Source organism: Cynocephalus volans, chromosome 8 (assembly GCF_027409185.1).
Source record: "Cynocephalus volans isolate mCynVol1 chromosome 8, mCynVol1.pri, whole genome shotgun sequence".
Taxonomy (NCBI): domain Eukaryota; kingdom Metazoa; phylum Chordata; class Mammalia; order Dermoptera; family Cynocephalidae; genus Cynocephalus; species Cynocephalus volans.
The window spans coordinates 155702219-155726255 of NC_084467.1; the positions used below are offsets into that span (position 1 = coordinate 155702219).

The window sequence follows — 24037 nt, forward strand, 5'->3', positions numbered from 1 at the left end:
TTGTGTTCATGTCCCCCAATATTATTGTAGAGTGGATGTCTCTTCTGTCACTCTGGAATGGGCTTTGTGGAGAGAGACATCCTCTTCTTTGGTCTCTGCTGGTGACTTTCTTTGTGTCAATGCACTCCAGTGGCTGGTGGACCATCTGCATGGTGGTTGTGACATGTAAACACTTTTTTAGCAGCCATGATTACTGTGGTGGCTGTGGTGGGCCACCCTCATGGAGGTGATATTTTTGGCATTCTCCTTGGCCCTGGCAGTGTGCCTGGTTGTGGGCAGGGTACCCAGTCCCCGGATCTATGCTCTGGGACTCTGGGCCACCCCGAGGTGCTGGTGGTGTGCCTGGGCCAGAACTAATTTTTTGTCCTTGCTTACTTCTAAAATGGTGGAACTTCCTGTGGGAACCAGTACTTGAGCTGTGTTGTTGAGCTAAATTGCTGCTTTGCTGCTGTTTCCCTAGAGAAGGCTTTTTTTGCAATTCAGGCTAAATTGCTGCTTTGCTGCTGTTTCCCTAGGGAAGGCTTTTTTTTTTTTTTTTTTTTTAATGGTTGGCTTTATAGGTACTTCTGGCTCTCCAGAGACCCAGTGCACCTGGGTTGTGTACAAACTCTGATCTGGGCCTGAGTCTTTTCAGCAAACTGCACCCCATGCAATCCTATATTCCTGACCAGTCTCCTCTGAGCAGTCCTGCACTGACTCAAAGGAGGATTGGCTGTCCTTGCTGTGCCCCAGTGTTCTTTCAGTGGGCCCTTCTCCCCTACCACCTGTGCTCCAAACACTTCCCATGTGATGGGTCCTGTGCTGGTCCCTTGCAGTGACTCTCCAGCTTCTGAATGGCTCCCCCTTTTCAGTTATTCTCGCTCCTTGCTCACGCGTGGGTCCACGGGAGCCCTATTAGTGGTCTTGCTGTCCTGGGGGCCACCAATGTCCTCTTCCCCCCTGCTGCTTCTAAGCAACTCCATCCAAAAGGCACAGCTCTGGCTTCTACCAGTCCTGCTTCATGGTCTCAGCAGCTCCAGCCTTAAAGCTGCTGTGGCCCAAACCGCTATGAACAGTTTTTTCTTTGTCTCATCATGGCTTCTCCTGTCTTCATGAACTCTGTAGGTCTGTCCTCCTCCTATTCCCCTGAGCTCCAGCAGCCGTAGCTTGGCTGTTGTTACATTTTTGTAGTTGTAAATTGGTTGATTTGTGAGAGAGAGGGACGCTAGGAACCATCCATTCTGTCATCTTGACTGGGACTCAATTTTTTCATACTTAAAAATGCATGGATAAAATAGACATGGGTCTGTAACGGCTATACCAGGCCCCCATTTGAATTTCCCCATCACTGCCACAAAGTCTCAAGTTGTCAAACCAACATCTAATAGAAAATCAGAACTCCACATCTGTGGAATAGAGACTAGTCTATTGCCTGGTTGGAGACCAGTCCTGATCTAACGAGGACTGATCTCCCGGTAGCAGTACTCCGTGCAGGGTAAAATTTTAAAAATTTCTCGTTTGTTTCCTAATGTAAAGCCCCAGAGTATTCCGGGAAATGTAGTCTCACTGACCACTAACGGAACGGGCACAGGAGTATAGGTCTTGTGTGTTTCTTCTGCGCATGTGCATCCTCGCTCCCGTCGCTTTCTGGGAAATGTAGTTTTGCCTTGCAATGACGTCACCCTCGCGGGAGGCCTATGGGACAGGGATTTCCGGGTTCCTTCTGCGCATGTGCGGCTCCGAGCACTCCGCCATCTTTTGTGTGGAGGTTCCGGATGCTGCCGCTGTTCCCAGCGCTGCTCCTCAGGTCCTGGTGTTGGATTGTCCGTCCCTGAAGGTGGGTGCGAGGGAGAAAGAGGAGCCCGCGGGCCTCGGGGGCCCTGGGGAGCGGGACGCTGTCCCGGCACTTAGGTGCAGAAGCGCCGCGGGCCTCGGGTGGGCGGGGCCTGACGTGCGGCGCGAGTGCGGACCTGGGCCGGGCGGGGCCGGGGAAGGGGCGCCCGGGCTGCGATTTCCAGACGTTCCGTCAGAGAACGGCGCTGCTGGGTGTGCAGAAGCGGTTCCGGATGTCCCAGGACGGGGGCTCAGGTCACAGGTGGCGACGGGAACGTGGGTGGGGGTGTGTGAAGACAGCGAGCCTGGGAGGTGTGGGGAGGTCACGTTCCAGCTCCGCCATCAGGAACCTGGTACCGACCTATGGGAAGTTCACTTCGCCATCCGTAACGTGAGCGTGTGGACATCCCAGAGGTGAATCTGGGATTGTGAGGTGTGTGCAGACTGTTCCTCTGTGGCTGCTGTGGTCGTGGGTGTCTCTGTCTCTTCAGAAGGTCGTTTCTGGTCCCTCCTGCACTGTGCAGCCTGCCTAGCGCTCCTGGTTTGAATTTACAGAAGTTGATACACAACCTTGTTTCCAGGACAGTGACTTCTAGGAGGGACATTGGGGCATGGGATGACAGTCTGGTTTTCTTTGGGGTACAGGAGCTGTGACAGAGTTTGAAGGAGGGCGCCCTATGAATAGGAAGAGGAATCCCACCTGGGAGAAGATCACTGTGGCCTGAACCCTCTCAGGACTGCTTCAGAGCAGAGGTAAAAGAGTCCCAGAAAGGCGCAGCTTTCACAGCCCACGCTAGTCACTGAAGAGGTTCGAAGGCTTTCTGTGGGGTGCAGGAATGTCACAGCTGAGAGTATCTGTCTGCAGTGCTCTCTGAACACACTCTCATTCCTTCAGTCTTCCCTCATTGTTCCAAGTGTCTGAGCTCTCTCAAACCCAGCCTATCGCCAATTTTGGCATCTAGAGATATGCTGATGGTTTTATATCTTCATAGTTTCTTTCTGGTAGTTCAGGAATATTTTGCGAGGTATTTCTATCTTGGAAGAAAAGTGAAAATTCTTAGATATGAGGAAATGTGGGTGCCCAGGGTCACATGATTTGTTGACCTTACATATCCTGACTTTTTGCTTGTTCTCCATTTTGCCACACTTCCATCAAAACAACTGTTTGTTCACTGTTGAGATTACTTCTGTAATGCTGAAGTCAACTTAAAACAGTGTATACTTTAACATACATTGCCTTACACATCCTTATACTTTTTTGATCTCCATTGCTTTCTGTGGATCATGTCACCACAAAAAGTAAATAACAAGTACTTCCTTTAATGTCAGTATTCTGTTGTTGAAAATCACAAATTTTGCCGATATATATATATATATATATATATATAGGAGTCAATTTTCCATTACTTAAATGGGAAAATTAGAATACTAGTGTGCTTCAAACACTTCATGGAGAGATCCCTATTTTCTTTTAATTATATTTTTCCATGAACTTTTGAAAGTACTCTGGTACAGTTCACTACTAACTTATAAGAAACACACTTTTTATGTTTTTAAAGTAAACAACTTTTACATGATATTAAAACAGAAAATCTTGAACGATAGTTTACTCTTGTGCAAGCAGTTGGTTTTATCGGTTCACATAGCCTGCATTAGCGCCAGGAACCTCAATGAAGTCCTCTTAATTGACATTCATTGTAATTTTCAAAACTTGTCCGTGCGGTTTTGAAGGTATATTGATTGTATTTGACATATAATTTAAGGTGTTTTCCCACATAATTTTGTTCAAAACATATTGAGTTCTGGGGGCTTAGGTGTATCATTTAGCATTTGCCATGTAAGGAACAAATAAAAACCCAAATGTCTTTAAAAACCTAGGCATTTTATCATGTTGAAGTTCTGTGAATCCATATTTTGGTTGTGTTTAAGCTGGGCAGTTCAGCTTTAGTCACCTGGTGACTTGATTGAGGCTGGTTGGTTCAAGATCGTTTCACTCACTTATCCTGTGGTTTGTGCTGACTCTTGGCTGGGCCCTGTGTCTCCAAAAGTGTAGCCCCAGCTTCCTCACTCTATGATTGTGTTTAAGAAGGCAATCACCAGTGGCCAGTACTTGTCATAGTTATCTTTGCATGATATTTGTTAATGTGCTGTTGGAAATCAAGTCACATAGCAAAGCCCAGTTCATTGTCAGAGCATACTACATGAGGGTTTGGGTGCTGGGAGGTCCATCGCTGAGTATTATTACTGGAATAGTGTACCAAAAGAAATACACATAATGTGCATTTTATTTTATTTTATTTTACTTATTTTATTTATTTCATTTTATGTTATGTTATGTTACATTATATTATGTTACGTTATTTTATGTTATCTTATTTTATTTTATGTTATATTATGTTATTTTAAAGATGACCGGGGAGGGGATCTGAACCCTTGGCCTTGGTTTCAGCACCACACTCTCCCAAGTGGGTCATGGGCTGGCCCCATAATGTACATTTTTTACCTATATGATCGTGAGTAAAAGATGTTGGGTTGCATGATGTGTACTAAGCAAATATTTAGGTACATATAAAAAAGATGTATTGTAGTGGAAACACTGATCTGGAGTCATGTGTGGAGTCATTATATTAATATGAAAATAGTTAATAGAGCCTAACTATATTTCTATGGCATTAGTTTTAGCAATGACACACTGTGTTTTTCTTTGGTTTAAATGGTGAAGTTTTATTTTAGGTAATGTTGATTCTTGCTAAATCAGTAGGTAATGTATGTTTTTATTAACTCAAAAAATAAATTGTGTGTCTAATGCGTACCAATTAATGTACTTGCAGATGCACATTTAATGGGTCTTTGATGCAACTTATTGACCATAAAGGATTGTTGTCTCACAGGGTGGCTTCTTGTTTGTTTGTCTTTTTCAGCTAATGTGTTGAGAGTTTTGGTCAGGAGAATCTGTGGTCGAGCCACAGCAGTTCTCTCCTTAATCCACTCCATTCCCTCTTCTCCCAGCTAAGCTGCCATTTCCAAGAGCAAGAAAAGGTGGATAAATCTCTGGTGAGTTGTTTCTTTATTTATTCTTCATTTTTTTCACTGTATTACCTGGGTATTATGGGGAGCATGAATTAAAATGGAAAAGTAGAAATGAGTAAACCTCAGCTTGAAGGAAATGTACATATATATGAGGTCAAGTTTGCATGTAGATATACAAAGATATAATAATTCAGAGTATCTAAGTTGACTAAAAATTTGTCTCTGGTCTTTCTAATGTCATGCCAAAAAGGCTGACACTTTTTTTTTTTTTACGATTGGAATGGAACCTGAGAAGAGAATATACCAAATTCTCATGAGATATGAGGATTTATTGGCACCAAATTTCTTGTTGTTGTTTTTAAAAAGCTGACTGGTAAGGGGATCTTAACGCTTGAATTGGTATTGTCAGCACCATGCTCTCCCAAGTGAGCTAACCGGCCATCCCTATATGGGGGTCCAAACCCTTGGCCTTGGCGTTATCAGCACCACACGCTCCCAAGTGAGTCACGGGCTGGCCATGGCACTAAATTCTGAAATTCCATTTCTATTAGAATGTTTTTGACTGCCAGCCTGGAAATAAACACATACCTTTCCACAGCGGAAATGGTTAGTGAGTGCTAAGGCACATGTTGCTGAATAAGCAGACTGTAAGGTTTCATGTAATTTAAGAGTTTCTCACCTGCAGAATTTTGTTTAAATATACCAAGTTCTGGGGGCTTTCATGTATTATTTAGCATTTGCTGTGTAAGAACAAATCAAAATGCAATCGTTTCAAATATTTGGCCATTTTATTTCCTTGAAGTTCTATGGATTGACATGCTGAATGTACTCAGCTGGGCAGTTTTCATGCTAGTGTTACCTGGATGGCAAATGTAGCTTTAGTGATGTGGTGCTGTGATTGAGTCTGTTGGTTCAAGATGGCTTCACTTACAAGTCCTGTGGTTTGTGTACAGATTTGGAAGACTGTACTTGATTCATGGATAAAACATGGAATTATCACTTAAATTACAGCAAAATCCAGTGCCTATTCTGTAGTCTTTTTCTAACGTGAATCTTCTGACACATTTGAAGCTGTTGTTCATGATCTTGTCATGGAAATTCTTCTGTGTTAGTTAGTTTCTCTCATGCCATTACTGATGGTTTTCTCTCTTTGAATTCTTCTTCTAAACATTGCTCATCACAGGGCTTCATTCTGGGTGCTATTCTTCTCACTGTGTTCTTCTTGTTGACTGATTCATTCCTCTGTAGTTTGCGCTCTTGGTTCTATTCAGTTTCTACCCTTTTCTACTTCTCTTTTCCTAGGGTCATAGGTTCAACTCACTGTTGACTGCTTTTTGTAGCTATTCAAAAGGTACCTTAAGGTCAACAAATGCAAAATGAAAATGACATCTACTTCTTTTCTCTTACATGTGGTATCACTATGATCTATGCAGTGACCCAAGCCAGTGAAATGAGATGTTTTCTGGACTCTTCCCTGTTTCTCATGTCTAATCCTTTGTGGTATCAGTTCTTGCTACTTTTGTTTGCTTGTTGTTTTCATTTATTCAAATTTCTGTATACACTGCCTATATGGGGGAGGAGGTGTTGGTACTTAGAAAGACAATAACTTTGTTCCATTGGAAATATTCTTGTAAAACCCTGAAGGGCAAGTTTCCTGGGTGATGAGGTTCAAACCCTGGTGACCTGTGCTTCTAACAAGCACCTGTGGTGACATCCTTAAGAGTCTGAGGGGAGAAAGCCTTCAGGAGTTAGTGGGACATTCATGAAGAGCCGATAAAAAGGCATGCAAAGAATAATAACAGAAATTGCAGATTTTCATAATTCGTACATTTTGCTTCAATAAATTTATGTCAGTGATTCTACGTGGAGTTTTTCTTACTGTACAGTTTTCTGTTTCTAGTTCAAGAAGACTTGCCATGTTTTTAAACTTTCTTACATATTGTATTTTATTCTATTTCAGGTAATGACTTAGAAATGAATGAGAAAAATGGATGTGTGCATTAGTCATCAGTATGTTTATAAACTAGAACCATAGTTAACAGTCGGTTAAGAAAGAAAAGTGACAAAATAGTTAATGGAAGGTTGACATTCTCAGTTAGAGTTTGAGATGTGACATAAGATGTGAAATGCTGGTTTTATTTTGGACCTAATGTTCAGTGTGAACCTACATGCTTCCTGTTGCATATCAGAGTACTGTCTGTGGTCTCTAATGACATGTTTGGTGTTCCAGTGGTCAGCTGTATAGCAAAGTGATACAAAACCAAGTTGCTTAGAATAAGAATTTCTTCCTTAGACTGTAAAAGGGCAGTGTGGGTTGGCTGCTGCATGATGTGTCTGGTACTCACATGGAAGAACACTAGCAGCTGGGGACAGACATCCAGCCCTCTCTTTGTGGCCAGGTGGGCTTCCTCAGAGTCTGGCAGTCTCAGGGTAGTCAGGTTTGTCTGGCTTCTCCCATGGCAATTGTCCAAGAGGCCCAGGAAGTGGCTGTGAGGCATCTGGTTATCTATACTCAGATACCAAAACATGTCTCCTAACACATTTTGTTAGTCAAGCACATCACTAAGAGCATCCCTGATTCAAAAGGAAGACAATTAGATTCCACTCTCAATAAGAGGAATAGTAAGACTTTGCAGCAGTCTTTAATAGACCATAGTTGGCTCTCTGGCCACAAGTTTCTAGCACATGCAAAATGTATTTTGCCCCTCTCAAGAGCCCTAGAAATCTTCTACAGTTATACAATTGACTGAAAAGCCAAGTAAATCATGTCCAGTGACCTGTTATCTTCATCTCCTGAACATGTGGCCAGCTCACATTGAGGAGAATGGCATAAACACGTGGGCACTTCCCTTCAGACACAGTGGGTAGTAAGGGGCAGTACCCTGCAGGCACTGGTTTGAGCAGTAGGTTGTGCACATTAGGCACCTGATTTAGTTCTTTGATTAGGGCCCCGTGTTTATGTCTGCAAACAATGTCTCCTGCTTCTACACTGTGCCCTCTGGGCTCTCACTATTCTGTGTCAAAATCCGTTTTTCTTAAAAGCCTGTTTGCAGTTGACCAATTTCTTTGCCTATTTTTAGGTTATAATAGTTGAAAATCCAATGACCCTTTAAAAAATTTGTTTTCTAATCACGCTCTTGATACAGGAAATTACCGTTGTACATCTCTAAAAAACACGGGCTTCCAGTGTACTGTAATCCATTATACCAATGCTACCTCTGTGTTAGTCCCTTTCTTTCCTGACCTCGCCTTCTCTCTGAGGCAGCTATTTCTTAAGGAGTTTTATTTAGCAGGCACTGTCTATGTATCACACCCTATGGTACTTAGAATACTGGAAAAAAATTTTTTTAAACAAAACACTGTAATTCTTGAAACAAAGTAGCTTGTGTCTTTGAAAATATTTTATTGGAAAAAACTTGGGTTGAAAAGTAGTTTTCTTTTGAACTCAGCAAGTTTTGGCTCCTTTACATTTTCTTTAAATTTTGTTTGAATTTGAACATCTTTCTTTGTTTTATTGTCACTTATTTATTGACTGATGGATGGCTTATGTGGGGATCCAAACCCTTGACCTTGGTGTTATCAAAACTGCTCTAACCATCTTAGTGATCTGGCCACTCAACCTTCTTTAATTTATCTTTCTTCTCATATTTTCTCAGTGGCAGAGAGAGGAGACCAACTAGCACTTTTCCCATTGTTCACAGAATTCTCCTTTGGCAGAGCCCTGAGAGGTTGAGATTTCCTTTCCATTTTCCATGCTGTGATAGGCAATATTGTGGCCCACGTCCTTCAGTGCTCCATTTATTTCTGGTAATATATTTTGTGCTGAAGCTTCTTTTGGCTAGTGTTAATATTTCCACTTAAGCTTTTCATAATTAGTGTTTGTGTAGCACTTTTAATTTAATTTTGTTTTGTAACTTTCAGTCTGTTTGTGTCTTTGTATTTAAAGTGTATGTCTCTGGACAGCATATTATTAGGTCTTAACTTTTCTATCGAATCTGATAGTTTTTGCCTTAAGTAGAATATTTAGACTAATTACATTTAATCCACTTATTAAAAGGGGTAGATTTAGGTCTGCCATTTTGCTATTTTTCTTTGTTGTTGTATCATCTACATTTTAATCCTTTGCTTTTTCTTTTCCCCAAGTTTTTTTTTTTCATTAATCATATATTTTAAAATATTTTAGTTTGTTCCATCTATTGGTTTTTAAAATATTTATTTTAATTTTAGTTTTGGTAAAGAAAAATATACATAACAAAAAATTTGGCATTCGAATCATTTTTTACCTTTAAGTAGCATTATGTATACTTACAGTGTTGTGCAGGAGATGTCCAGAACTTTTTAAATTTTGGAATATTGAAGCTCTATATCCATTAAACGACAACCCTCAATTTTCCCCTCCTTGTAGCTTCTGGCACCTGATATTCTAGTTTTGTTTCTCAAAATTTGACTCATATCAGTGGGATCATACAATACTTGTGATTTTGTGAGTGGCTTATTTCACTTTGCATAGTGTCCTCACTGTTCCTTGTTATAACATATGTCAAGATTTTATTTCTTTTTATGGTTGCATAAATATTCCTTTCTGTGTATATACCACAATTTATTTATCCATTCATTCTTGGATAGACGTTTGGAATGCTTGCACCACTTCACTATGTGACTAATGCTGCTATGAACACTGGTGTGGAAATATCTTTTGGAGATTTAGCTATTAATTATTTTGGATATATACATCGAACTTGGACTTCTGAATCACATGGTAATGCCATTTTAAATTTTTTGAGAAGCCAGTATATATATTTTTAAATGGTACAAGGGGTGCACCATTTTATATTGCCACCCACAGCATACTAAAGTTCCAATTTCACTGAAACCTGTTATTCTGTGTATTGAGTGAGAAGCAATATTTCATTGTGGTTTTGCATTTTCTAATGTTTAATGCTGTTAAGCATCTTATCGTGTGTTTGTTAGACACTGGTATATCATTGTTGGAGAAATGTCTGTTCAATTTCTTTGCTATTGTTTTGTTGGGGGGTGGTGGTGGAGTGGCTGCCTGGTATGGGGAAGTGAACCTTTGAACTTGGTGTTACAATTCTGTCTCTAACCAATGCAGGTAACCAGTCAGCCACCTTCTTTGCTTGTTTTTTAAACAAGTTATCTGTTTTGTTGTGTAGCTATGAAACATTTTGTCATTGTATGTTCTTGATGTTAATTTCTTCTGCCGTAGATGATTTGCAACTATTGTATTTTTTGAGGTGCTGAAAAATAGTATTGTGTTTTTTATTTAAGATTCTACTTGGTCATTGCTGGTATGTTGAAATGTGATAAAATTTTGTTTATTAACCTTGTGTCCTGCAGTCTTGCTGCATTCACTTATTAATTCCAGGAGTTTTTTCATTTATTTACTAGAATTTTTTATGCAGATACTCATATCACCTGCAACCAAAGACAATTTTGTTGATTTCTTTTTCCCAGTCTGTAATCTTTTATTTCATTTTCTTCTGTTATTGAAGTATGAAGTACTTTAGTGCAATTTTGTGAGTGGTGAGAGGGCCCATTATTTCCTTGTTCCTGATTTTCTGGAAAAGCTTCGAGTATTTCACCATGAGTAATAATGTAAACTACAGTTTCCTGTAGATGTCATTCTCCCAAACTCATTCCGAGGCAAACATCACCCTGATCCCAAAAGCAGATGAAGACACCACTGAAAAAGAAAACTACAGGCCAATATATTTGATGAATATAGATGGGAAAACCATCAATAAAATATTCACAAGTAGAATAACATACAAAAAGTTATACATCACAATCAAGTAGGATTCATCCCAGGGATGCAAGAATCATTCAACATACACAATCTATCATACATGACTAGGTTATAAATTTCTTGTGAATCACAGCCTGTATTCATATGTAAAGGAAAGGTACAACCCATATGTTTTGTCTTTGGTTAATGTGATATTTCTCCCAAGTTCCCACACAACAGAAGAAGAAATTAACTTTGTATCCTATCTTTTTAAAAATCTAGTAATGACAGTCCCTCTAAGAACTGGCAGCCTCTCAGATCCCAAGTGAATCTGCTGCAGACTTGGCCTCCAATATCGAGTATCCCGCAGACGCACAGGAGATGTTAACCAGCAAATAGAAGGACCAGGGGACACTGGGCCAGAGACCTCGCTCCTTACATTCTACAGTGCCACTCTTCCCCCAGGAGGCCCTAAAAACTTTTAGAGATTAGTCAGAGGAGGAGAGGTAGAAGGGAAACTCAGCTCTTCTTCCTAGACAAATGCGGGAGCATCTAAAAGCAATTTATCAGATCAGAGTAAGAGTCACACCGGGTGGCACTAACAGTTAATGTCTCTCTTCCTTAAGCAGAGTATGAAGGTTCATGAAGATGAGTATTTTTAGACAAAGAAACTACACTGGGGCCACCTTCAGGGTGTGCAGTCTGTGCACAGGGCCCCATGCACAGAAGAGCTCCCCATTTGGTTTTATGGTCTCCTCCTGCATTTGTGAAATTCTTAGTACTTTTTTGGGTGAGAGCCCCCACATGTTCATCCTGCACTGGCCCCGCAAGTTGTGTAACCGAGCTCGACTGTGTTTACTGTGTCCTTTCAAATTCTGATGTCACCTCAATCTGTCATCCCACCATAGATATATTTTTTCTTCCCTCTTCTTGTTTGTTTCTTCCTTTTATTCTTTTTCTCTTGAAAATTAACACAGGAGGTGTCTTTCTATGACTTAGCTAAGTGCTGTGTGTGGATGTTTTTGATGCTTTTCTATGGAAATTGATTTTAAAGGATTGAAGTAGAGAAGTGAATGTGGGGAACCTGAAGAAAGCCGCACAGAGGCTACACAAACCAGGACAAGGATATTTAAAGTATGAAAGTGGAGGCTTTGGAAAGAAATAGCTGGTTTCTATTCTGACAACACAAACTTTCTAGTGGTCACCATCTCCATGAAAATGGAACAGCAATAATTGTTTCCAGTTAGAAGCAAGAGACTAAAAGTTTATTTCCATTAGACTGGCCCAAACCAGTCTTCTTTCCAGATGGGTGTTTAGTCGATGACTCTGCTCGGGACTCAGCCTGAGTTTCTGTGGACTGCTTGGCTTTGGCAAACAAAACAACAACAACAACAACAACAACAAAACACAAAACAAAGAAACACCCCCTGAAATTTTTGACATGCAGATATATGAAATGCATTTTCCTTTCCTTTTCTTTTGTATCTACATTTTGCTTTCTACTCTGAACTTTTTCACACTTTCCCTCCTTCTACATTGGATCCATTTGCAGTTCCATTTTTGCAGGAAAGGACAGTCTATAAATAAGCTTTTCTCTACTTACTATTGAATTTAATATTCTGCAGTGAGATAAGATGTAAAGAGTATAATCTATAACTTAGTTTACTACAGATGAGAAATGTCATTACATTTATTTTTGCTGTAGCTGGAAATGATCTAATGCTTTGATATTATAGGACACTTTATAGTTAATTATCATTTAAAGGAAGGTTTCTTCATTGCATATGCAATAATAGCTCCTTATAGTAGCAGCAGCTACTATGTATTACTATTTGAGTGCTTTCTGTGTGTGTGCTAGATGCTGATTGTCTCATTTAGTTTTCCTCATGACCATCAATATTCTCACTTTACTGATGAGCAAACCAAGGCACAGAGAGGGTAAGAAACTTGACCAGGCCCCACAGTCATTGAGTGGTGGGGCTGGGATTTGAATCAAGCAGCCTGACTAATTTTAAATCATGGTTGTGAAGACATGAACTCTTCTGAGTCAGTAGTCTTCAGAGTCAAAAAGTAAGCCATGATAATGGCAAGAAGGCGCACTGTTTACACCTCAAAGTCAAAGAAAGGATTTGGAAGGTGTATCACTTTGTCTACTGGGTCAACATCCCAAATCTTACTGCTGAAGTGAAGGAAAAAGAACCATTTCCACATGACTGCATTTTCAGTTTCCAGATCCTGAAAGTCCTTTCTCTTCCTTTATTTATGGCTCAGTCTGTAGCAGGCATACAAAATTTAGTATGAGAATTTCTTCTCAGACCAGTTAGTCTTTTAAAGTCATTTCAATTGCAGCTAAGAATTAGCTTGGCCTAGGTTTAATCACCGCAAGAACTGTACAATGGGTTCTCAAAAAGTTCATGGGAAATGCGCATTATGAAAAAACTATTGGTGAATTTCAAAAAACTTTTGCACCAGAATAAACTCATATTAACTTCTCATAACATGTCTGAACAGAATCTAGTCTGAGGCACTAAGAAGGATAAGACAGGAGTTTTAAAAGAGTCCCTATCAAAGCAACATAAATTCTACTAAAACTGAAACAGAAACGTCAAATTTATCCTGAAGCTTGGGAGAAAAAATGGTGATCATTGATGCTTTATGAAAAATGTATGGGGACAATGCCCCAAAGAACTCAGCAATTTACAAATGGATAAGTCATTTTAAGAAGGAATGAGACAATGTTGAAGACGAAGCCCACAGCAGCAGACCATTCACATCAATTTGCAAGGAAAAATTAATCTTGTTTATACCCTAATTGAAGAGGACTGAAGATTAATAGCAGAAACAATAGCCAACACCATAGACATCTCAACTGGTTCTCTTTACACGATTGTGACTGAAAAATTACACTTGAGCAAACTTTCTGCTCGATGGGAGCCAAAACTGTTGTGCCTTGATCAGCTGCAGACAAGAGCAGATCTTTCAATGGAAATATTAAACAAGTGAGATCAAGATCCTGAAGCATTTTACGGAACAATTGTAACAGGAGAGGAAACATGGCTTTACAAGTACAAGCCTGAAGACAAAGCAAAGCAATGGCCACCAAAAGGTGGATGTGGTCTCTCTAGTCAGAGCAAAAGTAAACCAGTCAAGAGCAAGCATCATGGCAACAGTTTTTTAGATGCTTGAGGAATTGTGTTTGTTGACCTTCTAGAGGCCAAAGAACGGTAGCATCTGCTTGTTATGAGAGTGTTTGGAGAAAGTCAGCCAAAGCTTTAGCAGAAAACTGCCCCGGAAGCTTCACTGGAGAGTTTTCTCCACCACGACAAGGCTCCTGCTCACTCCTCTCATCACACAAGGGCTATGTTGTGAGAGTTTCTCTGGGAAATCATTAGGCTTCCACCTTACAGTCCTGATTCGTCTCCTTTTGACTTTTTGTTTTCTAATCTTAAAAAATGTTTAAAGGTTAGCCATTTTTCTTCAGTTAATCTAAAAAAGACTGCTTTGACATGATTTCCCAGGATACACAGTTTATTAGGGATAGACTAAATGGCTGGTGTCATCACTTGCAAAAGTGTCTTGAAGTTGATGGAGCTTATGCTGAGAAATAAAGTTTGTATTTTTTACCTTTATATTTTGATTCCCTTTGTCATTAACTTTTTGAAGTCCTCTCATATAATCTATAATAACAAAGATGGATGAAAAATAAAAACCGATTCTATTTTATAGACCATTTGTCCTATTATTATCCATTATCTTAGTACTTGGAAGCATTGGGGTTTTTCCCACTTTCTGTTAGTTGGCTTGATGTTAGGCATTTCTTCAATTGCCTATGGACCTATTAAGGTTAGTCAGTTGAATTCCATTATATCTAATTTTTATAGCAACTCTACATGGCAAGTGGTGGTAGGAGTAGTATTTTGCTGATGAAAAGCTATAGCTTAGAAAAGGCAATTACAGTCTTTGTTGTCACTTAACTAATAAGTGGTGGGGGCTTGATTGGAGCTCATATCTCTCTGCCTCCAAAGTCAGTATCCTTTGAACCAATCTTTCATGTTATAACAAACACTTAGCAAATATTTACAAATGTCTTACTTTTCTGTCTTTCTGGATAGCAATATTTTATAACTGTCACAAAAAAAGTCATAATTAATTTCAACCCTCATTTATTAAGCGCAATCTTCTGAACCTGAAATAGTTATGCCAATAAATTGAACATACCTTATCAGTAAACTCACACAAATATTTCCCAAGATTCTTGCATTAAAATAATGAGAATTAAGAGAACAATGACTTTCTTTTTAAAGTTACAACAATTTGTGAATTTTTATAGCCACTCTATGGAGGATATTGCAAACAATGCTAAATGGAATGTGATTGTATTAGTCTGTTTCTCCTGCTTATAACAAAATACCAGGAACTGGGTAATTTATAAGAAAGTGAAATTTACTGCTTACATTTTCAGAGGCCAGGAAGTCTGAAGGACTTCCAGGGAAGTCCAGGGAACACACCTGGTGAGGGTCTCGGTGGTGGTGACAGTTACCCAGGGATCTCCCATGGCAGAAAATGGCAGAGCAGAGAAAGAAAAACCTCTTATGCATTCTCCTTTAAAGCCCTCAGAACCACAGCCCTGACCACCATTATTAATCCATTCACTACTGCATGGTCCTACAATCCAATTATCTCTTCATGACCCCACCTTTCATTTACCATAATAGGATTTACCACCCTCAGCAGTTACAGTGGGGGGGAGGTGGGGGGCGTGGTATCCAATCTACAGCAGTGATGAAATACTATTATCCTATGAATGGCAAATTGCATTTTCCCAAAATGGCTACGACGATGTCTCTGTTCTTTCCAAAGTGTCTAGGACCTTTCTACTCCCCTTTTAAGAAGTGGGGTCTAACTACTGTCCCCTTGAGTCTGAGAAGGTATGTGACTTGTGGAAATAATATTGTGTGACTTCTGAGGTGAAGCCTTAGTAGCTGGAACTCTTGTGTTGGAGTCCTGAACTGCTGTCTCAGGAAGCTCACTTCCCTGAGACTACCATGCTGTGAGGAAGATCCATCTAGTCTACTCAGAGAAGCTCTGCCATTATTATATAAAGAGAGATGCCTGGTGAGCTCGCAGCTGCTCCATCCCCTGTTTTTCCAGCTTGAGCCACCGTCTAAGTGCAACTGCAGATTTCCCTAGGCAGAACCACCCAGTAAGAAAGAGAGAGGTTTGGTTGTAATTCCTTGCAGAGGTCTTGGTGACAGCAGAGTGGCAGTTTCCTCCTCAGGATGTGTGGGCAATTAGAAGGTTGCTGTGCATCCCATCCTCCCCCCGCTTCTTGTCCCTTCATAGCTCCCAAGTTTCTACCCTAGTTGCAAACCTGAGCTTCTGATCTTCCACCCATTCTCAATCCTTACTCAAACATTTTCATATCTTGTATAAATTTCTCTTTCATAAATTAGCAAATCAGTTTCACTCGCTTGCGACCAAGGACCCAATTAATACTCCCAACATTTAAGCTTATAGAGGCCTATTGCTTATTATCAGCACATAAATATATAATTATTCAGTTTTATTTCTAAGTAAAAGGATTAGTTTAGGCTATTACTTAGCCATCACTTCTAGAGCTGTATAAAACTCTTCATAAGTACCTAAATTATTTCCCCAAAATATGGATGGGATGTCCTATAAAAGATAATTTTTGAATATTTTTATAGAATTAGCCACGATTTTATAAATTCAGAGACTGCAGAGGGTACAAATAAATGTCATTAGATTAAAAAAACAAGAAAGACACATGCCATTCAACAAATAGAGAATGAAATAGCCTTGCTTAGATAATATTCATCCCCAGAGTTGTTTATGTGTAATGACTAATACATACATAACAATATAACCCTTGACTTATAGAGGGTCATGAAAGCTTCTTCCTTTGTGAATGTGGGAGAATAAAGGAATGTATGCCAAACAGCAAATACAGGCCACACACATGGTCTTAAAAGAGTTATAGGAATAGTGGTAGATAAATGATTCTTTAAATCCAGTGTCCCAGTGAATGTAAGAGGGATGTTCCCAGGGACCAGAAGGAAACTGTGTTCATGACACTTCCCCAGTCTCTTTGATAATATTTTGCTCTCTGTGAATCTGTCTCAGATCAGCCTGGATCTTGCCCGTGCCCCTTTCTTCAAAGGTGTTTGGCAATGATGTTCATTCAACCTATCTTATGATTACTAATAACCAAAACTCTGGAAACAAAACACTCCCTGTCCATTGAGGCTATTTTGAAATGGCACAGTCACTCCATCTCAAGGGATCTTACAAGAAGCATGCCAGTCACTGATGTAAGGAAACTTTACTGTTGCCCTGGTGGCCATAATTGCGCCTCTACAATGGATCAATTTCCCAGGAGGTTGGAGTGACCCAGAAAAGAGAACAAGAGAGAGCATAGAGCAGTATTCCAGTATTGTGTGTTTGGCATTTGAGTGCAATTTATTGATGCCCATCAAATGCCTTACTAATGAAAAATAAACACTTTGAGTTAACATACAATAATAGGACAAACTATCCTTTGTTGTCATTATTTTATTAAGCACCAGATATCGTGCCAGTCTGTGGCAATACAAGGAAAGACCAAAATAAATAGTCCTTGTCAACAAGCAATTTGTGTTCTAGAGGAGGCAACTAATATTAAATAAAAGGTCACTTAAATCAAATGTAAAATTACAACTCTGGCATGGACTGTAGTGCAGAGGTATATAGTGCTAAACACTCCTATCAGAGTATTTGAGCAGGTATGTGTAGGACTAATAAACTTGACAGGGATGAGGTGAGAAAAGATGGTGTTTAGGCTGAGGAAGCGCTTTAAGGCAGGAGGGAGCATGTTAGAAGCAGGGATTGTGGAAGGCCAGGGTGGGTGCAACACAGAAAGTGCCAGACAGCACAGTACCCCGTCAGGATGGAGAGCTGAGTGGGAGCCGAGCTATGCCAGGTCTTATTTGCCTTCATACAAACCTTAGTCTTTATCCTAAAAGCAATGGGAAGTGATTAAAGAAGCTTTAACAATGTGCATGTGTGTGCATGCGTGTGTGTGTGCACGTGTGCGAGATGGTGGTGCTGATGGTCAGATTTACATTTTGATAAGGTGACCAGTTTTGTACTTGCATTTTTGCCATTCGTTAAATATTTTGTTTAATTGTACAAATATTATTTTCTAAAGAGGAGTGAAAAATGGAAAGAATGAAATGCAGATTCTAGTGGTAATAAGTACACATCTCAAATTCAACCAATGGAAATGGAAATTCTTAATGTAGTCCAAAGTAACACAACTTTGGTTTCAACCACATTCTTGTTGAAATAAAGGCAACTGACTGTGTGTTCAATTCTGACAATAAATGTAAAATTAAAGACTGTGGGCAAAAATATGTCATTAGAGATGAACATTAAATGCATGACAATGGTTGGTAGCCTTTGAGGGTAGAGAAAAGAGAGAGTGTGTCATGGAGATAAGAGTAAATAAACAAAAATAAGTAAATAAAATTCTCTAACTAACATGGAGAATAATCAGGGATATTTTTGTAACAGTTTTAGCTCTCAAGGATCAGATCCCTCCAAAACACAGTAACTCTAATATGTTCTTGGATTTTCTCTGATTAAATAATCCAGAACACAAAATGGATGAAAGTATTATGTGCCTTAACTTTTAGCAAGAAGTCTCAGGTACAGCTACTTTCCAACCTTGAAACTCTGTACAAGCCAATTAATTTCTCTGAGCCTCAGTTTTTTCATGTATAAAATAGAGTTAATAACCTCTCCCCAGCTCTAAGATAAGTAGAGCTAATATTTAAAACCCTTTCAAAATAGTACACACATGTAGTTTTCCCAGGGGTCCAAATAAAAGAGTTATTACCATATGTGTATAATTTTTTGAAATGTATTTAAAATCCTCAGTTTTATATTTATCATTGTAAAGGCATAGTCTCAGAGCCTGATGATAAAAGGGAGGAAAAACTCACAGAACTGGGAGAATAGATATTGATCCTTGAGAAAACTAATGATTCAGGTTAGCTGGTAACCTTATGTCTCTAATTAATATAAATATAGTCTCAGTGTTTATTCTGTGCTTATGTAAAATACAAAGTTAATAATTGTTTCCTCTGTAATAAAGTAGATAAAGTAGTTGGGCTGTATAGTTATTAGAATCTCTTCCAAAACTTTTATCTTTTCCTAATTAAAAAATACAGACCAACTGAAAATCAGGACCATGTTTTCTAATATTCTGCCAAAATAGAGTCTGTGCCTGAGCAATGTTTTGAATATTTTGGGAAAAGATCTGAATTTATGGTGGTCAAAACTATTAGTTTAGTATTGATTAGCTCCGCCTATTTCTTTCTCAAAATACCCAAATTTTGTTTGGGGTACACTGTGCCCAGCATCCAGGGATCAAGTTAGACCATGGTTTCATACCCTGATACAATAGAGATCTGGGGCAGGATAATTCTTTGTTGTAAAGGGGTGGGGGTGCACCCTGTATGTGGTAGGATGTTACCAGAATTCAGAATCCCTTGTCTGTACCCACTTAATGCCAACAGCACCCATCTCCTAACTGTAACAGCCAGAAAATGTCTCCTGACATTGTCCTACATCTTCTGGGGGCAAGGTTGTCCCTGGTTGAAAACCTCTAATTCATACCAGTCCTAACATCTGTTTTCAGTCTGACCAGTGAGTCCTAAAATGCAGTCTCTAAGCGGCGATGGGGAAAAGTTTTCTGGGCAGGAAAAAGATAAAAGAGAGAGAGAGAGAGAGAGTGTGTGTGTGTGTGTGTGTGTGTGTGTGTAAATGCTATTTATTTAACCATCATTAGTCATCTTTCCTGTTACTTACAGAAGACCACAAACTTAATTGATACACATGTAGAAACTGTTCCTGTTACTTCCTTATCAGGCATAAAGGAACAAAAAGACAAGAGGAAGCCGGGAGTCAACAGGGAGTGGTGCTCAAGGAAATTAAGCAAGAAAGTCCAGTGACACAGTAGAATCACACAAGATACAAAAGGCAGAGATGGGTCATTATAATGGGTATTTGCTTTATTATTTAATAATAAGAAAAACAAATGAGGGTAGATAAAACTAATATAGAAGCAAGAAGCAAGTATTTTGTGAGACAGTTTAGCCATAGATGAAGCATAAAGAGCATATGTGGGCTGAGCCTAGATAGAAAGGTTTGAAAGACCACTTACTAATGCATGGGGGAGGCCTGGTTTTGCAGTGTTAAATACTTTTTCTTATGTACTATTCCTAGATTTATGCAGATTGTTGAAAATATGATTACTGTGTTGACTGAGAAATTTACCACTGACAGCAGAGTTTCTACTCTTTCATGCCAAAACTAACAAATATTCTGGGTGTGTGTGTGCATTGTGTGTTAACAAAGTCACCATAGGCTTAAAAAAGTCATGTATCAGGCAAAAAAGGGAGAAAGAATAGTTTTTCTGCAAATGCAGAATGCTGACTATTTGCTTTATGTGTTTGTTTGTTCATTTGTGTATTTAAAAATTTAAGTGCATATTATCTGCCAGGGACTTGGTTAGGTACTAGAAACATAGAAGTGAATAAAACAGATGCAGTCCCTGCCCTTATGAAAACCAGAGAAGACTTTTCAGAAAAACCAGTGTCTTAACACAGAACAGAAACATTAGTAAAAGTTAGAATGGCAAGTGTAGGGAATGGGCTATTTTTCTAGGGTTTAACCATTTTATGCAAAATATTTGGGGAAGTTTAACCTACACTACAGTTTACCAAGAGAAACATCTGGCCCACAAAGGAAACCTTATTACTTAGTATCACATTTAATTCGAATATCTTGTCATGGAACCTGGGACTAGTCTTTTATTCTTCTTTCTGTTAAATAATAGTTGACATTTACCTCTTGTGTTTTTCCTTTAAACCAGGCTCCACACACCCTTTCCGCCTTGGCTCCCATCCCCATCCCCCATTCACTCCGCCCATCACTCTCTTGCAGTGGTCAGAGGACAAAGCACTGTTTAATTCCCAGGTAAGTAACCTCATCCCAGGCTGGGCTTACCCTGCTACCTAATATGCCATCCAAAAAAAAAAAAAAAAAAAATTGACAACGTAAAATTGACTTTCATGGTCTTATTTATTAGATTCATACCAAAAAATTCATTGTATCTGTTAGCAAAAAAATCACTGCATCTGTTTGATTTTTACCTTTTGTGTACTTATTATTAAAATACTATCCTGTCAGTATGTTCAGTCTCATTCCTTCCCCATATATATGGTCTTTCTTCCTATGACTTTCTTCCTGTAACTTTGGTGAAATGGGCTGGGGTCAGAAGGCCTGTGTTCAAACCTGTATTCATTCATTCACATCCACTGGGCAAGTCAAGTGAAATCTAGAAATTTTGGATTCCTATAAAAAGGAAATAACACCTCCTTTGTAAGTTTATTTGAACACTAAACAATTTAAAAAAAAAACAAACTAAGACTAGTTCTTCACTTATGAAATTTTCTCTATACACAAATTAATGCATTCATTCAACAAAATGAAATGCCACTAATCTTTCAGGTTTTCCCCATTTTGTAGCTTTTTCCAATTCTGTTACTCTATAAAGTACGAAGTACTGTACTTCACATGTGTCTGTATTACATTACACTATCATCTTTTGTATGGTTCTGTCTCTCTCAATATAAGCTTCAAAAGTAGAGAACTATTTTTAGTAGACTTAATTTTTAGAGCGATTTTAGGTTTATAGAAAGATTGCCCAGAAGATACAGATTTCCATGCACCTCGTCTGCCTCCCCCTCACCATTTTCCCTCTCGGTATTAGCATCTTGCATTAGCTCCACATTTGTTAAAGTTGACGGACCAGTACTGATACATATTGTTAACTAAAGTCCACATTTGATATAGGTTTTACTCTTTGGGTTGTACAAGTCTATAGGTGTTGACAAATGCATATGCTGGTGTATATCCCATGGCAGTATCAATGTGCCCTAACCGCTGGCAACCAGTGATCTTTACATTGTCTCCTAGCTGTACCTTTTTCAGACTGTCAGGTAGTTGGAATCATACAAGATGTAGCCTTTTCAGACTGGTTTCTTTCACTCAGCAATATTTATTTAAGATTCTTCCATGCTTTTTCATGGCCTGATAGCTCATTTCTTTGTTATCATTGAATAATATGGCATTGTGTGGATGTTCCCCAGTTTGTTTATTCATTCACCCTTTGAAAGGCATCTTGATTTCTTCCATGTTTTAGGAATTATAAATAACCCTGCTGTAATCATTTGTATGCAGGCTTTTTGTGGACGTAAAATTTCAACTTATTTGGGTAAATACCTAGGAGCGCGATTGCTGGACATATAAGAGTATGTCTAGCGTTGCTAGAAACTGTCAAACTGTCTTCCAAACTGGCTGTGACATTTAGCATTTGCATGAGAATTCTGTTTCTCGGAGTGGAATGGGTTTTAGCCATTCTAATAGATGTGTACTGGTATCACATTGCTTTAATTTGCAGTTTCCTAGTGGCATATAAGTATGATGTGAGGATCTTTATGATTCATATGCTTATTTCACAACTGTATTTATTCTTTGGTAAGGTGCCTGTTCAGATCTTTTGTTTATTTTTTAATTGGGTTCTTTGTTTGCTTATGGTTGAGTCTTAAGAGTTCCTTGCTTACTTGCATACCATTCCTCTATCAGATATTTGCTTTACAAAGATTTCCTCCCAGGCTGTGGTTTATCTTTTCAGTTCCTTAACGGTGTTTCAAAGCACACATTTTTAATTTTAATAAAGTCCAACTTGCCAATTCTTTTTTTCATGGATCATAAAGAGCTATATGTTTTACCTTCTAGAATTTTTTCTTCTACTGCTACTGAGGTGGTCCTACTCAACTGTGTACCCACTTATCTATTGCAGTGTTTAGAATTTAGTCAGGAGCCTCGGTAGTTTTTGATAATGTGAGTTCAGCACTTTTGGAAGGCCCGTTAGACAGGGTCGTAGCAGGAAAGGATTGGCAGCTTACCAAGCTGGACATTTTGATGATGTTTTAATTAAGAGATTTACAGAAGTGAAGGCAGTTTAAGACAACCAGCGTGGAATGTTGCAGCACCCCAGGCAACAGGAATCTCAAGCTCAAGGGGTCATAAGAGAAAACACGAGAACTGAAGCCACAGACAAGGTGTCTCCTGTCAGGAATTATAATTGTAGAAGGACACAGGTACTAATTAACCTGTGTAGAATCAGGGAGGGAATAGAGAGAATACCTCCTCCTGATCTCCCATCTTCTCCAGGTCCTCCCATGGAATGAATTCAGGCAGAATTCAGAAGAAATCACCCTCCAGAGAAGAGCAGAAAAGAGCAAAGGATGGACAGTGCTGAGGGTCAAATGTGTCCCTCAAAAGTTCATGTATTGGAAACTTGATCTTCATTGTAACAGTGTTAAGAGGTTGGGAAATCTTATTACAATAACTGAAAGGTGGGGCCTTTAAGAGGTGAGTAGGTTGTTAGGACTGTGTCCTTGTGAATGGGTTGATCCATTCATGGAGTAATGAGTGTGGTTCTGAAGGCTTTGTAAGGAGAGTGAGTAAGAAGGTTCTCTCTCTTGCTCAGCCATTCACGCCACGTTACACCCTGCACTTCTGTAGAGAGCCACCACCAAGAACAAAGACCTGACCAGATGTGTCCCCAGGATTTTGGACTTCCCAGCCTACAAAACTGTGAGATAAGAAATAAATTTTATTTCTTCATAAATTATCCCGTTTTAGTTATTCTGTTTTAAGCAACAGAAATGGACTAATACAGGCAGGGAGGGAAAGAAGGGAAAGAAAGAACAAACAGCTCAGGCAGTTTCTTTAAAATTAATTTGGAAGACGAAGAGGTGGAGATGCAATCTGAACAAGGTAGTTCTCTGGTTGACTGGCGGGAATATTCATACCACCTTGTCCCTTTTGTTAGAATAATGCTGACAAAATGTGTCGATAACTCCATCCTGCCTCAGTGCCCCAGCTGCAGGTTCCCTCTGACTTCCCACTTGGATACTACTCCTTCCCAATCAACCACACGGGCAAGAGCTATAATAGCAAAAGAACAAAGAAATCTAGAGACCATAAGAGGCAGCATATCTGCCAAGTCGTTTGGCTGAGATGTGGTGGGCTGGGTGAGCGCGACTGTGCCATAGGATGCAGGGGAAATGTGTGTGTGGAGGTGGTCAAGGGCAGTGGTCACGGAGAATAAGCTATGATCAGGTGAAGGACGGTTTACCCTGAATGCAGCTCGGGATTGTCAGAAAATCAAACACCCAACCCAAGTGTCTCTGGGACGAACAAATTAAGTTAACATCTTTATCCAGCTCTGTGTGGTAAGAAGACTCTCATGGAAAAGGAACTTTCCCCATTGCCTTTTTTAAAAGAGAGTTTGTACCATGGCTGATGTTTTCC

The 24037-nt window shown here is 39.4% G+C and overlaps 1 long non-coding RNA gene across 1 annotated transcript; it reads left to right on the plus strand.

The window, feature by feature from the left end:
- Window positions 1-1730: 1730 nt before the first annotated feature.
- On the plus strand, window positions 1731-23354 carry LOC134383458 (uncharacterized). Its single transcript, XR_010024183.1, has 5 exons — window positions 1731-1816; window positions 2458-2565; window positions 4734-4866; window positions 20526-20629; window positions 22892-23354. It is a non-coding gene; the product is annotated as an uncharacterized LOC134383458 (long non-coding RNA).
- Window positions 23355-24037: the final 683 nt, after the last annotated feature.